The sequence below is a fragment of the Triticum dicoccoides genome, chromosome 7B (assembly GCF_002162155.2).
Source record: "Triticum dicoccoides isolate Atlit2015 ecotype Zavitan chromosome 7B, WEW_v2.0, whole genome shotgun sequence".
In the NCBI taxonomy this organism is placed as follows: domain Eukaryota; kingdom Viridiplantae; phylum Streptophyta; class Magnoliopsida; order Poales; family Poaceae; genus Triticum; species Triticum dicoccoides.
In genome coordinates this window covers 668306307-668323530 of record NC_041393.1, presented here as the reverse complement: position 1 = coordinate 668323530, position 17224 = coordinate 668306307, and positions in this window count along the sequence as shown.

The following is a 17224-nucleotide window of genomic DNA, read 5'->3' as shown; positions in this document are numbered from 1 at the left end:
CGAGAGCGGCCTGACGGCTCCGTACCAGACGAGCCGGCAGGCCCCAGTAGTCGGCGGGGAAGCCGGAGGCCAAAGACACTGACAGCCGGGCCCAGCACCCGGCTGGATTACCATTGTACCCCTGGGGGGTAGGCCTATATAAACACCCTAGGGCACCCATGCAAAGGGTTCCCGCTCCATCAGAACTAGCCACTCCCCTAGAGCAGGAGAGAGCTAGCCTTGCCTTCTCCTACTTCTAGCATACAACTCAAGGAGCACCTTTGTATCACTTGTGCCTTAGTGATCATGCGGAGACCCCGCAGAGCAGGACTAGGGGTTTTATCTCCTAGGAGAGTCCCAAACCTGGGTAAAGTATGCCGGCATTCGTGTCTACGCCTCATCCCGCTTCCAGGCACCGGCGATGTTCTACTCGCTCCCACCATGATAAGCCATCCATGGGCATATGTCGCACCCAACTCCCAACAGATTCTACTCTTTTTACTAAAACGGTTAATGGAGAACTATTTGTGTGCCAAATATATGTTGATGATATTATATTTGGTTCAACTAACCCTCACTTTAGTGAAAAGTTTGGAAAGCTAATGTCGGAGAAGTTTGAGATGTCGATAATGAGTGAACTAAAATTCTTTCTCGGTTTGCAATCAAGCAAACTAAGGAAGGTACCTTTGTCACTCAAACAAAGTACACCAAGGACTTATTCAAGAAGTTCAATATGCAAGAATGCAAAGGTATGACTACACCATTGCCTACTAGTGGATATCTTGATTTGACCAAAGATGGTGAACCGATTGATCAAACGGTTTATCGCTCTATGATTGGTTCATTGTTATATCTATGTGCTTCATGTCCCGATCTTATGTTAAGTGTGTGCATGTGTGCATGATATCAAGCCGCCCCTAAAGAATGTCATCTTAAGGCCGTGAAAAGGATAGTGAGATACTTAATCCATACACCAAATTTTGGCATTTGGTATTCAAAGAGGGCCTCTTTTAATCTTGTTGGCTACTCCGACTCAGACTATGCCGGTGACAAGGTTGATAGAAAGTCCACTTCGGGTACTTGTCAATTTCTTGGTAGATCTCTTGTGTCTTGGTCTTCCAAGAAACAAAACTCGGTATCCTTATCCACCGCCGAAGCGGAATACATTACCGCTGGTACATGTTGTGCTCAATTACTTTGTATGACCCAAACTCTTAAAGATTACGGGATATATGTGAAACATGTTCCATTACTTTGTGACAATGAAAGTGCTATCAAGAGTGCTCACAATCCCGTGCAACATTCTCGAACTAAGCATATTGAAGTTCATCATCATTTCATTCGAGATCATGTTGCCAAAGGGGACATTAATCTTAAGCATGTTCGCACCGATAAGAAATTGGCGGATATTTTCACTAAACCACTTGATGAGAAAGTGTTTTGCAGGTTAAGAGGTGAATTAAACATCATTGATGCTTCAAACTTGGAGTAGGAACTCCATTTGATACATGCAAGACATGAGCCTATGACTAATCCTTGATATTTCTCTTATGATGATAATCTTATGTCTTGGATAGATTTGCACCTTGCATGTTATCTAACCCATGTAGGTACTTGAATGAACCTAAATCTATGAGATTGTAACTCACTCACATCTTGAGCAATCTCTACATCACCAAGTATCTACACAACGGTGGTTGAAGACAAGGAAGCACGGAACCATTCAACCATATCCTTTGACAAATTCTGTATTGAGTTTCATAATTGTCATTTTGGATACACAAGTGCTCTTCCTTGCAAAACTAACTCATGTAGGTAGATGAACTCAAATTCCAAGTGGTTCTCCCAACTCTTGATGAGATACATCAATTTTGAGCAATCCACACAAGTTCAACTACATAATCACGATCAACACCACCACCCAAGGTATGTTATTCCATCTTAGAGAAGCTTTACTCCAAGTCATGAGTCAAAGCAACTCGACAAGATGTGAATACATCAAGATGCTTAAACAAAAAATGGTAACCCTATTTTGAGATGAAACAATGAGTATGACCTATGATCAAGTGATCTCACTTGACTGCTAAGTCAATATACTCTAACATAGGTGACTTTGTTACCGACCAACTCTAGATGAAGTTTTCTTGTGTTCTTTTACGTGATCTTGCATTTTTCTCATGCATATTTGTTTCCCCTTTCAAAAAAAACTTCATCTAGAATTCTTTTATGTTTCTTTTTGTTCTGCATTCCCTGCATCCAATTCATTGCAAATCTTTCAGTTAATTCCTTGCAAATCCTTGTGAGATCTTACTTGTCTAGTGAGCTGAGGTGACAAGTGTCTTCTCTGTGATGAACTTGGTCACATCGGTCTGCTATTTTCAGTCCAACCGAAACCTCGCGGTGCAACCGAAGCATAAAACTCGGTGCCACCAATTTCACAACAGGAAAGACAGCTTGCCACTTATTTCTGCATTCTGTTTGATCCAGCTGCACTCAATGAATCTTGTCCTCTACTAGCATCATATTCAACTTGCTGCTTTGTTCTGTGACTCAAGGACCAAACCCATCGTGACAAAATCCAGAAGAACCCTTCTTGGAAATTGATGTCAAAGGGGGAGAGAGAGATCACATCAAAGCTTAATCATATCTATAGGGGGAGAGAATACTCAAGGGGAGAAAGAGTAATCATCAAGGACCCCAGATGCTTGGTGTTCAAGAGGAGAGAAGTCACATGTCTTTAAGAGGGGAAAGACATGTTCATATCTGGTTGCATTTAGCTTTGTTTTTTTCTTTGAGCTCTGATTTTCTGTTCCCTATCTTCTCCCAGTATCCTATGCTAGATTCAGGGGGAGCAAGACATCTAAGGTAAGGAAATAATTGAATTCATTGCACATCTTTACCTTTGGGGACATGCCTACATTCACTGTGGTACTTAGTACTCACTCTACATGTCATCCCGGTCTTAGTTCTCTTGTGGGTTCTTTTGTTTGCTCTAGCTAGTAGGTGTATCTGTGTTATCTAACCTTGTTTACGCAGGTTAATTCCATCCTAAGCCAACTCAAGACCACAAGGTAAGTATATGCATCACAGCCATGTGTATGAGGAATTCTTGTTGATGTACATACTGTTTGCAAGAAGGACTCATGAGAATGAGGTATATTCCCCATATTCACATCTTTTGCTATGATGCATATAGCCAAGATACATGTAACACATTGCTTACTTTGTCATGATTATGCATTCACATGCTCCTATATTCCATATTCACATGATTGCATATGTGTAGGGGGGTCCTATGCATGTTACATGTCTTTCCAAAGCTTTACTTGTTATTCTCTATATCTTTATATAAAGCTTTGATGTATGTTGTCATCAATTACCAAAAAGGGGGAGATTGAAAGAACAAGTGCTCCATGGGTGGTTTTGGTAATTAATGTCAACATATCTCTTGTTGGACTAATACTTTTACCTGGTATATTTCAGATAAGTTCAACAATGGAGTGGCATGGACTAGAGGATGTGGAACCCCTTCAAGATGCTAAGGACAAAGGATTGGCTCAAGCTCAAATCTCAAGACTCTACATTTTCTATTTTAGTGATCCAAGATCACATTGAGTCTATCGGAAAACCCAATACTATCAAGAAGGGATGAGGTGTTGCTTAATGGCTTGCTTGCTCAAACTGCTTAGTGATATGCTCCAAAGCCCTCAACAACCTTCTCACATCCACATATGACCCAAACCAAAATTCCAACTCGGCCCCACCGATTCTTTCTATCCAGCACCACTGAGTTCAGATATCATAGCCACTTCCACAAACCCTAGGCAAACCGGTCTCACCGATAGGGATCTCGATCTCACCGAGATGGGATTGTAAACTCTCCGTGTATGTCCATTACCAAAATCGGTCCTACCGAGTTTGTGTAATCGGTCCTACCGAGATTACAATGCAAACTCACTGTTCCTCTTCGTAACATTTTGGTCTTACCGAGATGAGCGAATCGGTCCCACCGAGTTTGCCTGACCAACTCTCTGGTTAGCTTATTACTAAAATCGGTCCCAACGAGTTTGTGTAATCGGTCTCATCGAGATTATGTTATGCCCTAACCCTAATCATATCGGTCCTACCGAGTTGCATGTCGGTCCCACCAAAAATCATAACGGTCACATCATTTGCTGAATCGGTCCGACCGAGTTTCTCAATTCGGTCCCATCGAGATTGGTAAGTTGTGTGTAACGGTTAGATTTTGTGTGGAGGCTATATATACCCCTCCACCCAGTCTTCATTCATGGAGAGAGCCATCAGAACGTGCCTACACTTCCAGCATTCATTTTCTGAGAGAGAACCACTTACTCATGTGTTGAGGCCAAGATATTCCATTCCTACCATATGAATCTTGATCTCTAGCCTTCCCCAAGTTGCTTTCCACTCAAATCTTCTTTCCACCAAATCCAAATCCTGTGAGAGAGAGTTGAGTGTTGGGGAGACTATCATTTGAAGCACAAGAGCAAGGAGTTCATCATCAACACACCATTTGTTACTTCTTGGAGAGTGGTGTCTCCTAGATTGGCTAGGTGTCACTTGGGAGCCTACGACAAGATTGTGGAGTTGAACCAAGGAGTTTGTAAGGGCAAGGAGATCGCCTACTTCGTGAAGATCTACCCTAGTGAGGCAAGTCCTTTGTGGACGATGGCCATGGTGGGATAGACAAGGTTGCTTCTTCGTGGACCCTTCGTGGGTGGAGCCGTTACCCTTCGTGGGTGGAGCCGTTACCCTTGGACTTGCGCAGCCGTTACCCTTCATGGGTTAAAGTCTCCATCAACGTGGATGTACGATAGCACAACCTATCGGAACCACGTCTCAAAAATCTCCGTGTCTCCAAATTACGTTTGCACACTCCAATCCCATTCCTTTACATTCTTGCAAGTTGCATGCTTTACTTTCCGCTGCTCATATACTCTTTGCATGCTTGCTTGATATGTATTGTGATTGCTAAACTTGTGCCAAAACTCCAGTTCAACTTAAAGAAATTAAAAACTGCACCTTTTCTCACCTAGTGTCTAATCAGCCCCTCTAGACACCTCTTCTCGATCCTTTCAGACGCTAAACCAGTTATTGATCATCAACGACGGTTAAATCCTAAGATGAAAGAAGTGGTAAGAAAGGAGATACTAAAGCTCCTTGAGGCAGGTATTATTTATCCTGTTGCTGATAGTTAGTGGGTAAGTCCTGTCCATTGTGACCCTAAGAAGGGAGGTATTACTGTCGTTCCTAATGATAAAGATGAATTGATCCCACAAAGAATTATTATAGGTTATAGGATGGTAATCGATTTCCGCATATTAAGTAAAGCTACTAAAAAGGATCATTACCCTTTACCTTTTATTGATCAAATGCTAGAAATACTACCCAAACATACACATTTTTGCTTTCTAGATGGTTACTCTGGTTTCTCTCAAATACCTGTGTCGGCGGATGATCAAGCAAAGACTACTTTTACTTGCACTTTCGGTACTTTTGCTTATAGATGTATGCCTTTTGGTTTATGTAATGCACCTGCTACCTTTTAAAGATGGCTATATTCTCTAACTTTTGTGAAAAGATTTGTGAGGTATTCATGGATGATTTCTCCGTTTATGGATCCTCCTTTGATGATTGTTTGAGCAACCTTGAACAAGTTTTGCAGAGATGTGAAGATACTAGTCTTGTTTTGAATTGGGAGAAGTGACACTTTATGGTTAATGAAGGCATTGTCTTGGGGCATAAGATTTCTGAAAGAGGTATTGAAGTTGATAAAGCTAAAGTTGATGCTATTGAAAAGATGCCATGTCCCAAGGACATTAATGGTATAAGAAGTTTCCTTGGTCATGTCGGTTTTTATGGGAGGTTCATTAAGGACTTTTCTAAAATCTCTAGGCCTCTGACTAATTTATTGCAAAAAGATATTCCTTTTGTCTTCGATGATGATTGTGTAGAAGCATTTGAAATACTTAAGAAAGCTTTAGTTTCTGCACCTATTGTTCAGCCACCTGATTGGAATTTACCCTTTGAAATTAGGGATAATTGATTTTATACCCTTAGTTGGGTCACACTCGACAGATTTACCCCTAATTTCCGAAAACCCTCGATTTTGCCCAAGCTCGTTTGCTCCTCTTATGGTTTTGCCCTTCCATCACGTTTCCATCCAGTTAGTGTCACTTGACCGTCTGTTGACCATCTATGAACTTTTCGTTGGACTTATTTGCCCCTGCTTCCTCACTCAGTCACTAGACACTTCCAAGTGGGACCCATAACTCAGAAAACATCCCTCTCTCTTCTCATTAACATGTGGGACCCACAATGGACCAAATATCTCTTAACGGACACTGCCATGTTGTAAACATAATATTAATTTTTCTGTCTGTAGGACACACCCGTAATTAACACAAATCAGTATGTAAGGTCGGTCTCATCTCGAATATAATTAATCATCAATCCATAGTTGCTAGCTATACTACTAGCTAATTTGCGTCAAGTGTTAAAGAATGTTGGGTCAATGATTGAAAACACGCTGTCTGTAGGACGAGGATGAGCTCGCCGGAGCCAAAGGAATCGGCGCCGAAGCTCGCCGGAGCTAAAGTTCGCCGGAGCACCAGGAATCGGCGCCGGAGCTCACCAAATCCTCCTCGCCCATGCGTCCCCATGATGGACGCTGGGCCACCGCCGCTGCAGCGTGGAAGGAAGCCCGGGGGAGCGTCAACGGGGCGCTTTGGATCTGGGCCAACGGGAGGCATCGGCATTGGCTGGCCCACGTTGGCGTGGACGAGGGTCCACGCGGATGTCAGTGGCAAACGGATCCAAAGCTGGACTTCCATGGGCGGCGGCCATGGTGGCTTTGGTGCTGCTCCCAGGTACTGTTGAGGAAGAGGAAAGAGCAGGGTAAGAGATAGAGTGAATCGAGAGAGAAAGGGAGAGGGAAGGAGGACAGGGAGGAGCATGGGCAGGGCAGCACTCACGCTCGGCCTCAACGGATCGGGGGTGGAGACGAGGTAGATCAGGGCCGAGACGAGGTGGATCTGGGGCGTGGAGATGAGGAGGATCAGGGTGGTTCTCCTCCTACGGGCGCTCAGGATCGATGGATCCACCACCGACGGGACCGCCGTTGGCCTTCCTCGCTAGCCATCGACGGGATCTCTGTCTCCACCGCCGACAGGATATGAGAGAGAGGGGGGGAGGGGATTTGATACTGGGGTTTGACTGACTGGATAGAAATAAAAGTGAACCTTGGATGGTTTTGGGACGGATGGGTCCCACTTGGCAGTGTCTCACTAGAGAGTGAAGAAGCAAGGGCAAATAAGTCCAATGAAAAGTCCATAGACGGTCAACGGACAGTCAAAAGACACTAACTGGATGGAAACGTGACGGAAGGGCAAAACCATAAGAGGAGCAAACGGGCTTGGGCAAAACCGAGGGTTTTCCGAAACTAGGGGTAAATCTGTCGAGTGTGACCCAACTAAGGGTATAAAATCAATTATCCCTTGAAATTATGTGTGATGGTAGCGATTATGCTGTAGGTGTTGTTCTAGGACAAAGAGTTGATAAGAAACTAAATGTTATTCATATGCTAGTAAAACTCTAGACGCTACCCAGAGAAATTATGCTACCACTGGAAAAGAATTCTTAGTAGTTGTATTTGCTTGTGATAAGTTTAGACCTTATATTGTTGATTCTAAAGTAACTATTCACACTGATCATGCTGCTATTAAATATCTTATGGAAAATAAAGATGCTAAACCTAGACTTATTAGATGGGTTCTCTTGCTACAAGAATTTGATTTGCATATTATTGATAGAAAGGGAGCTGAGAACCCCATTACAGACAACTTGTCTAGGTTAGAGAATGTACTTGATGACCCACTACCTATTGATGATAGTTTTCCTGATGAACAATTAGCGGTCATAAATGCTTCTCGTACTGCTCCATGGTATGCTGATTATGCTAATTACATTGTTGCTAAATTTATACCACCTAGTTTCACATACCAGCAAAAGAAAAAGTTCTTTTATGATTTAAGACATTACTTCTGGGATGACCCACACCTTTATAAAGAAGGAGTAGATGGTGTTATTAGATGTTGTGTACCTGAGCATGAACAGGAATAGATCGTATGCAAGTGTAACTCTGAGGCATATGGAGGACACCACGCTGGAGATAGAACAGCACATAAGGTATTGCAATTTGGTTTTTATTTGCCTACTCACATCAAAGATGCCTGTAAGTTTGTCTTGTATTGTGATGAATGTCAAAGAATTGGTAATATTAGTAGACGTCAAGAAATGCCTATGAATTATTCTCTTGTTATTGAACCATTTGATGTTGGGGGCTTTGATTATATGGGACCTTTTCCCGCCTCTAATGGATATACACATATTTTAGTTGTTGTTGATTACGTTACTAAGTGGATAGAAGCTATTCCAACTAGTAGTGCTGATCATAACACTTTTATTAAGATGCTTAAAGAAGTTATGTTTACGAGGTTTGGAGTCCCTAGATATCTCATGACTAATGGTGGTTCACATTTTATTCATGGTGCTTTTCGGAAAATGCTCGCTAAGTATGATGTTAATCATAGAATTACATCTCCATATCACCCGCAGTCTAGTGGTCAAGTAGAATTGAGTAATAGAGAGCTCAAATTAATTTTGCAAAATACTGTTAATAGATCTAGAAAGAATTGGTCCAAGAAACTTGATGATGCATTATGGGCCTATAGAACTGCATATAAAAATCCTATGGGTATGTCTTCGTATAAAATGGTTCATGGAAAAACATGTCACTTACCTCTCGAACTTGAACATAAGGCATATTGGGCTATTAAAGAGCTCAATTATGATTTCAAACTTGCCGGTGAGAAGAGGTTATTTGATATTAGCTCACTTGATGAATGGAGAACCCAAGCCTATGATAATGCCAAGCTGTTTAAAGAAAAAGTTAAAAGATGGCATGACAAAAGGATACAAAAGCGTCAGTTTAATGTAGGTGATTATGTGTTGCTATACAACTCTCGTTTAAGATTTTTCGTAGGAAAACTTCTCTCTAAATGGGAAGGCCCTTACATTATCGAGGAGGTCTATCATTCCGGCGCCATAAAAATCAACAACTTCGAAGGCACAAACTCGAAGGTGGTTAACGGTCAAAGAATGAAACATTATATCTCAGGTAATCCTATAAATGTTGAAACTAATATTATTGGCACCGTAACCCCGGAGGAATACATAAGGGACACTTTCCAGAACGTTTCAGACTCCAAAAAGGAATAGGTATGTGGTACGGTAAGTAAACCGACTCCAAAACAGTTCTAATAGCATTTTTTCTCCGTTTTGGAATATTTAAGAAAATAGGAGAATAGGAAGTAGTCCGGGAAGGACACGAGGCGTCCACGAGGGTGGAGGGCGCGCCCCTGCCTCGTGGGCACCTCGTGTGCTCTCCGGACTCCGTTTTCTTGCACGATACTTCTTTTGGTCAGTAAAAGTTCATTATATAATCTCCCGAAGGTTTTGACCACCGTATCACGCAAATATCCTCTGTCTTTGTGTCGAGTTGTTTCTGTCGCAGATTTAGAGCAAGATGTCTTCTCAAGATTCAGTCGGGGAAAGTCGGGTGTCTCACCCTACTCCAGGGGCAGGAGCAAACAGCGATGCTTATTACTTTGGGCCATCAACGGAGGATGAGATGGAAGTCGACTTGAAAAGGATAGATGCCATGGAGGAGGATCAAGAAGTTACCACTCGTTTCCAAGGTGGATTCACGATGAGAGAATTACAGAGCTCAGCCATTCCAAACTTGGTCATCCCTTCCAATGTTAAATTTCTTTCTTATGAAAATATGAAAAAGAGTGTCACTTGTTCTCTAGCAGCTATGCAACATCCCTGGGTGAAGGGAGCTTTTGTCGTCACGGGTAAGCTCCGGAAGGAAAATATGGACCTCAAGCAGGAGGTCAATAAGCTCGAGGAGGAGAATCGTATCTTGAGGGGCATTATCGCTAAGAAGATCATGCCATCATCTCCGAAGAAGGAGACATAATCATATGGGTATGGGCACTTCCCTTGGCAACTGCCAAGCTTGCGGGAGGTGCTCCGGTATTGTATTACCATCACAGTCCTATCTTTACAGTTTTTCTTAGTTCGATCCTTTTGGTAATATCTTGATCTAGTAGAATAAACTTTTGGTATGATTTAGTTTTGAGTTTCGCTTTGTGATCCCTCTATGTAATCGAGTCTGTGAGCTATATATAATAAAGATTAGTGTTGAGTCAAGGGCTTTGCTATCTTGCTATCACTACAAAAAAAGACACATCCGTGACATTTTGGGCCGAACGAAATATTTTTCTGTCATACTTATGACACTTCTATGACAATAATTGTGACAAAACCCAGTATCATCATAGATGTGTGATACGTCTCCAACGTATCTATAATTTTTTATTGTTCCATGCTATTACATTACCCCTTTTGGATGTTTATGGGATTTATTTTACACATTTATATCATTTTTGGGACTAACCTACTAACCGGAGACCCAACCCATATTGTTGTTTGTTTGCCTATTTCAGTATTTCAAAGAAAAGGAATATCAAACGGAGTCCAAACGGAATGAAACCTTCGGGAGCGTGATTTTTGGAATGAACGTGATCCAGAGGACTTGGAGTGCATGTCAAGAAGCGATCGAGGCGGCCAGGATATAGGAGGGAGCGCCCCCTGTCTCGTGGGCCCCTCGGGCGGCCACCGACGTACTTCTTCCTCCTATATATACCCACGTACCCCGAACATCCAGGGAGCCAACAAAAAACAATTTCCACCGCTGTAACCTTCTGTATCCGCGAGATCCCATCTTGGAGCCTTCGTCGGTGCTCCGCCGGAGGGGGAATCGACCATGGAGGGCTTCTACATCAACACCATAGCCCCTCCGATGAGTTGTGAGTAGTTTACCACAGACCTTTGGGTCCATAGTTATTAGCTAGATGGCTTCTTCTCTATTTTTGGATCTCAATACCATGTTCTCCCCCTCTCTTGTGGAGATCTATTTGATGTAACTCATTTTGCGGTGTGTTTGTTGAGATCCGATGAATTGTGGGTTTATGATCAAGTTTATCTATGAGAAATATTTGAATCTCCTCTTAATTCTTTTTTGTATGATTGAGTTATCTTTGCAAGTCTCTTCGAATTATCAGTTTGGTTTGGCCTACTAGATTGATCTTTCTTGCCATGGGAGAAGTGCTTAGCTTTGGGTTCAATCTTGCGGTGTCCTTAGCCAGTGACAGCAGGGGTTGCAAGGCACATATTGTATTGTTCCCATCGAGGATAAAAAGATGGGGTTTATATCATATTGCTTGAGTTTATCCCTCTACATCATGTCATGTTTCTTAATGTGTTACTCTGTTATTATGAACTTAATACTCTAGATGCATGATGGATAGCGGTCGATGTGTGGAGTAATAGTAGTAGATGCAGGCAGGAGTCGATCTACTTGTCACGGACATGATGCCTATATACATGATCATGCCTAGATAATCTCATAATTATTTTCTTTTCTATCAATTGCTCGACAGTAATTTGTTCACCCACCGTAATACTTATGCTATCTTGAGAGAAGCCACTTGTGAAACATATGGCCCTCGGGCCTATCTTTTATCATATAAGCTTTCAATCTACTTTTATTTGCATCTTTACTTTTCCTATCTATATTATAAAATACCAAAAATATATTTATCTTATCATACTATCTCTATCAGATCTTACTTTCGCAAGTGGCCGTGAAGGGATTGACAACCCTTTATTGCGTTGGTTGCGAGTTCTTTGTTTGTTTGTTTTGGTGCGTGGGACTTTTGACGAGCCTCCTACTGGATTGATACCTTGGTTCTCAAAAACTGAGGGAAATACTTATGCTACTATTGCTTCATCACCCTTTCCTCTTCAAGGAAAACCAATGCAAGCTCAAGATGTAGCAACAAGGATTTCTGGCGCCGTTGCCGGGGAGGTCTTCGCTCAAGTCAAGACATACCAAGTACCCATCACAAACTCATCTCCCTCGCATTTACATTATTTGCCATTTGCCTCTCGTTTTCCTCTCCCCCACTTCACCCTTGCCGTTTTATTTGCCCTCTCTTTCCCAATCTTCTTCTTCTCTCTTTCGCTTGCCTTTTTCTATTTGCTTGTGTGTTGGATTACTTGTTGCCATGGTGCAAGATAATACCAAATTTTGTGATTTCTCCAATATCAATAATAATTATTTCCTTAGTACTCCGATTGCTCCTCTTAATGATGTTGAGTCTTGTGAAATCAATACTACTTTGTTGAATCTTGTTATGAAAGATCAATTCGCCGACCTTCCTAGTGAAGATGCCGCTACCCATCTAAACAACTTTGTTGATTTGTGTGATATGCAAAACAAGAAAGATACGGATAATGATATTGTTAAATTGAAGTTATTACCGTTTTCACTTAGAGATCGTGCTAAAGTTTGGTTTTCGTCTTTGCCTAAAAATAGTATTGATTTTTGGAACAAGTGCAAAGATGCTTTTATATCTAAGTATTTTCCTCCCGCTAAGATCATCACTCTTAGGAAGGATATTATGAATTTTAAACAACTTGATCATGAGCATGTTGCCGAATCTTGGGAAAGAATGAAATTGACGATTCGCAATTGCCCTACTCATGGTTTGAATTTATGGATGATCATACAAAAATTTTATGTCGATTTGAACTTTGCTTCTAGAAATCTTTTAGATTCGGCCGTGGGAGGCACGTTTATGGAAATCACGTTAGGAGATGCTACAAAACTTCTTGATAATATTATGGCTAATTATTCTCAATGGCACACTGAAAGATCTTCTAGTAAAAAAAGTGCATGCTATAGAAGAAATCAATGTTTTGAGTGGAAAGATGGATGAACTTATGAAGTTTTTTTCTACTAAAAATACTCCTCTTGATCCCAATGATATGCCTTTGTCTACTTTGATTGAGAAAAATAATGAATCTATGGATGTGAATTTTGTTGGTAGGAATAGTTTTGGAAACAATGCTTATAGAGGAAACTTTAATTCTAGACCGTTCCCTAGTAGTTCCTCTAATAATTATGGAAATCCCTACAATAATTCTTATGGTAATTTTAGTAAGATGCCCTTTGATTTTGAGAATAGTGTCAAAGAATTTATGATTTCTCAAAAGAATTTTAATGCTTTGCTTGAAGAAAAATTGCTCAAAGTTGATGATTTGGCTAGGAATGTTGATAGACTTTAGCTTGATGTTGATTCTCTTAAACTTAGATCTATTCCTCCTAAGCATGATATCAATGAGTCTCTCAAGGCCATGAGAATTTCCATTGATAAGTGCAAGGAAAGAACCGCTAGATTGCGTGCTAAAAAAGATTGCTTTCTAAAGGCGTGTTCTTCTAGTTTCCTTGAAAATAATGATGAAGATCTTAAAGTTATTGATGTGTCTCCTATTAGATGTTTATTTTGCAATATGAATCTTAATAATAATGGGACTGGAGATGAGTCAACTTTAGTTAAAAGGCGTCCTAATAATTCGGAGTTTTTAGATGTAGATGCTAAATTTGGTAAAAGTGGGATTGGAGAGGTCATGACTTTAAATAGCATTGAACCCATTATCTCGGATTTCAAGGAATTTGATTATGATAATTGTTCTTTAGAAGGTTGTATTTCCTTGTTGCAATCCGTTGTTAATTCTCCTCACGCTTATAGTCAAAATAAAGCTTTTACCAAACACATTGTTGATGCCTTGATGCAATCTTATGATGAAAAACTTAATTTGGAAGTTTCTATACCTAGAAAACTTAATGATTAGTGGGAACCTACTATAAAGATTAAAATTAAAGATCATGAGTGTTTTGCTTTGTGTGATTTGGGTGCTAGTGTTTCCACGATTCTGGAAACTTTATGTGATATTCTAGGTTTCCATGATCATGATGATTGTTCTTTAAATTTACACCTCGCGGATTCCACCATTAAAAAGCCAATGGGAAGGATCAATGATGTTCTCATTGTTGCAAATAGAAATTTGGTGCCTGTAGATTTTATCGTTCTCGATATAGATTGCAATCTTTCTTGCCCTATTATTCTTGGTAGACCTTTCCTTAGAACGATTGGCGCGATTATTGATATGAAGGAAGGGAATATTAGATTCCAATTTCCATTAAGAAAAGGCATGGAGCACTTTCCAAGAAAGAAAGTCAAATTACCTTATGAATCTATCATGCGAACTACTTATGAATTGAGTGCCAAAGATGGCACTACTTAGATCTATCTTCGCTTTTATGCCTAGCTAGGGGCGCTAAACGATAGCGCAAGTTGGGAGGCAACCCAATTTTCTTTATGTTTTTTGTTTTTGTTTCTGTTTAGTAATAAAATTTCCATCTACCTTCTGTTTAGATGTGTTTTTATGTTTTAATTAGTGTTTGTGCCAAGTAGAACCTATAGGATAACCTATGGTGATGGTTAATTTGATTCTGCTGAAAAACAGAAACTTTGCGCGCATGAAATTAGTTTTGTTAACACACAGAAACTTGCTTTTGCGTTGATTCTTTTTGCTGCTGATCAATAGACAAATTGCCCAGGACTTCCTATTTTGGTAGGATTTTTAAAGTTCCATAAGTTTGCGTTAGTCACAGATTGCTACAGACTGTTCTGTTTTTTGATAGATTCTGTTTTTCGTGTGTTGTTTGCTTATTTTGATGCATTTATGGCTAGTATTAAGTGGTACGAACCATAGAGAACTTGGAATACAGTAGGTTTAACACCAAAATAAATAAAGAATGAGTTCATTATAGTACCTTATGTGGTGGTTTTGTTTTCTTTCACTAACGGAGCTTATGAGATTTCCTGTTGAGTTTTGTGTTGTGAAGTTTTCAAGTTTTGGGTAAAGATTTGATGGACTATGGAACAAGGAGTGGCAAGAGCCTAAGCTTGGGGATGCCCATGGCACCCCAAGATATTCAAGAATAGCCAAAAGCCTAAGCTTGGGGATGCCCCCGGAAGGCATCCCCTCTTTCGTCTTCGTTCATTGCTAACTTTACTTGGAGCTATATTTTTATTCGCCACATGATATGTGTTTTGCTTGGAGCGTCGTGTATGACGTTAGTATTTTCTTTTTAGTTTACCACAATCATCCTTGCTGTACACACCTTTTGGGAGAAGCCCACTTGATTAGAATTTATTAGAATACTCTATGTGCTTCACTTATATCTTTTGAGCTAGATAGTTTTTTTTGCTCTAGTGCTTCACTTATATCTTTTAGAGCATGGCGCTGGCTTAATTTTTAAGAAATTGCTAGTCTCTCATGCTTCACTTATATTATTTTGAGAGTCTTTAAAACAGCATGGTATTTGCTATGGTTACAAATTTGGTCCTAGAATGATGAGCATCCAAGTTGGGTATAATAAAAACTATCATAGAAAGTGGATAAAACACTAGGATCAATTTGACGCTTGATAATTGTTTTGAGATATAGAGGTGGTAATGTTAGAGTCATGCTAGTGGGTAATTATGAAATTGAGAAATACTTGTGTTGAAGTTGGCAGGTCCCGTAGCATGCACATATGGTAAAAGTTTTGTGACAAATTTGTTGCATGAGGTGCTCTTTTGATTGTCTTCCTTATGAGTGGAGGTCGGGATCGTGCGATGGTTAACTCCTACCAACCCTTCCCCTAGGAGCATGCGTAGTAGTACTTTGCTTCGAGGGAAAGTAGATTTTTGCAATAAGTATATGAGTTCTTTATGACTAATGTGAGTCCATGGATATACGCACACTCACCCTTCCACTTTACTAGCTGATACGTCTTCGTCGTATCTATAATTTTTGATTGTTCCATGCCATTATTCTACAACTTTTATATACTTTTGGCAACTTTTTATACTATTTTTTGGGACTAACATATTGACCCAGTGCCCAGTGCTAGTTCCTGTCTGTTGCATGTTTTTTGTTTTGCAGAAACCCAATATCAAACGGAATCCAAACGGGATAAAAACGGACGGAGAATTATTTTGGAATATTTGGGATTTTCCGGAGGAAGAATCAACGTGAAACGGTGTCCAGGGTGGCCACGAGACAGGGAGGCGCGCCCTCCCCCCTGGGCGCGCCCTGGACTCTCATGGGCCACCCTTAAGGCAGTTGACGCTCTTCTTTTGCCGCAAGAAACCTAATTTTACGAGAAAAATCTGGGCAAAAGATTCACCCCAATCGGAGTTACGAATCTCCAGATATAAAGGAAACGGTGAAGGGGCAGAATCAGAGAACGCAGAAACAGAGAGACAGATCGAATCTCGGAGGGGCTCTCACCCCTCCCAAGCCATGGGAGCCAAGGACCAGAGGGGAAACCCTTCTCCCATCTAGGGAGGAGGTCAAGGAAGAAAAAGAAGAAGGGGGCCTCTCCCCCCTTGCTTCCGGTGGCGCCGGAGCACTGCCGGGGGCCATCATCATCACCGCGATCTTCGCCGACACCTCCATCATCTTCACCAACATCTACATCACCTTCCCCCATCTATATCCAGCGGTCCACTCTCCCGCAACTCGCTGTACCCTCTACTTGAACATGGTGCTTTATGCTTCATATTATTATCCAATGATGTGTTGCCATCCTATGATGTCTGAGCAGATTTTCGTTGTCCTATCGGTGATTGATGAATTGCTATGATTGGTTTGAGTTTCATGTTTTATTATTGGTGCTGTCCTATGGTGCCCTCCGTGTCACGCAAGCGTGAGGGATTCCCGCTATAGGGTGTTTCAATGCGTTCATGATTCGCTTATAGTGGGTTGCGTGAGTGACTGAAACACAAACCCGAGTAAGTAGGTTGTTGCGTATGGGATAAAGAGGACTTGATGCTTTAATGCTATGGTTGTGTTTTACTTTAATGAATCTTTAGTAGTTGCTGATGCTTGCTAGAGTTCCAATCATAAGTGCATATGATCCAAGTAGAGAAAGTATGTTAGCTTATGCCTCTCCCTTAAATAGAATTGCAATAGTGATTACCGGTCTAGTAACATAGTCAATTGCATGGGGACAATTTCACAACTCCTACCACCACTTTTCCACACTTGTTATATTTATTTTATTGCTTCTTTACCTAAACATCCCCTAGTTTATATTTACGTACTCTTTATTATCTTGCAAACCTATCCTATCACGCCTACAAAGTACTTCTAGTTTCATACTTGTTCTAGGGAAAGCGAACGTCAAGCGTGGGTAGAG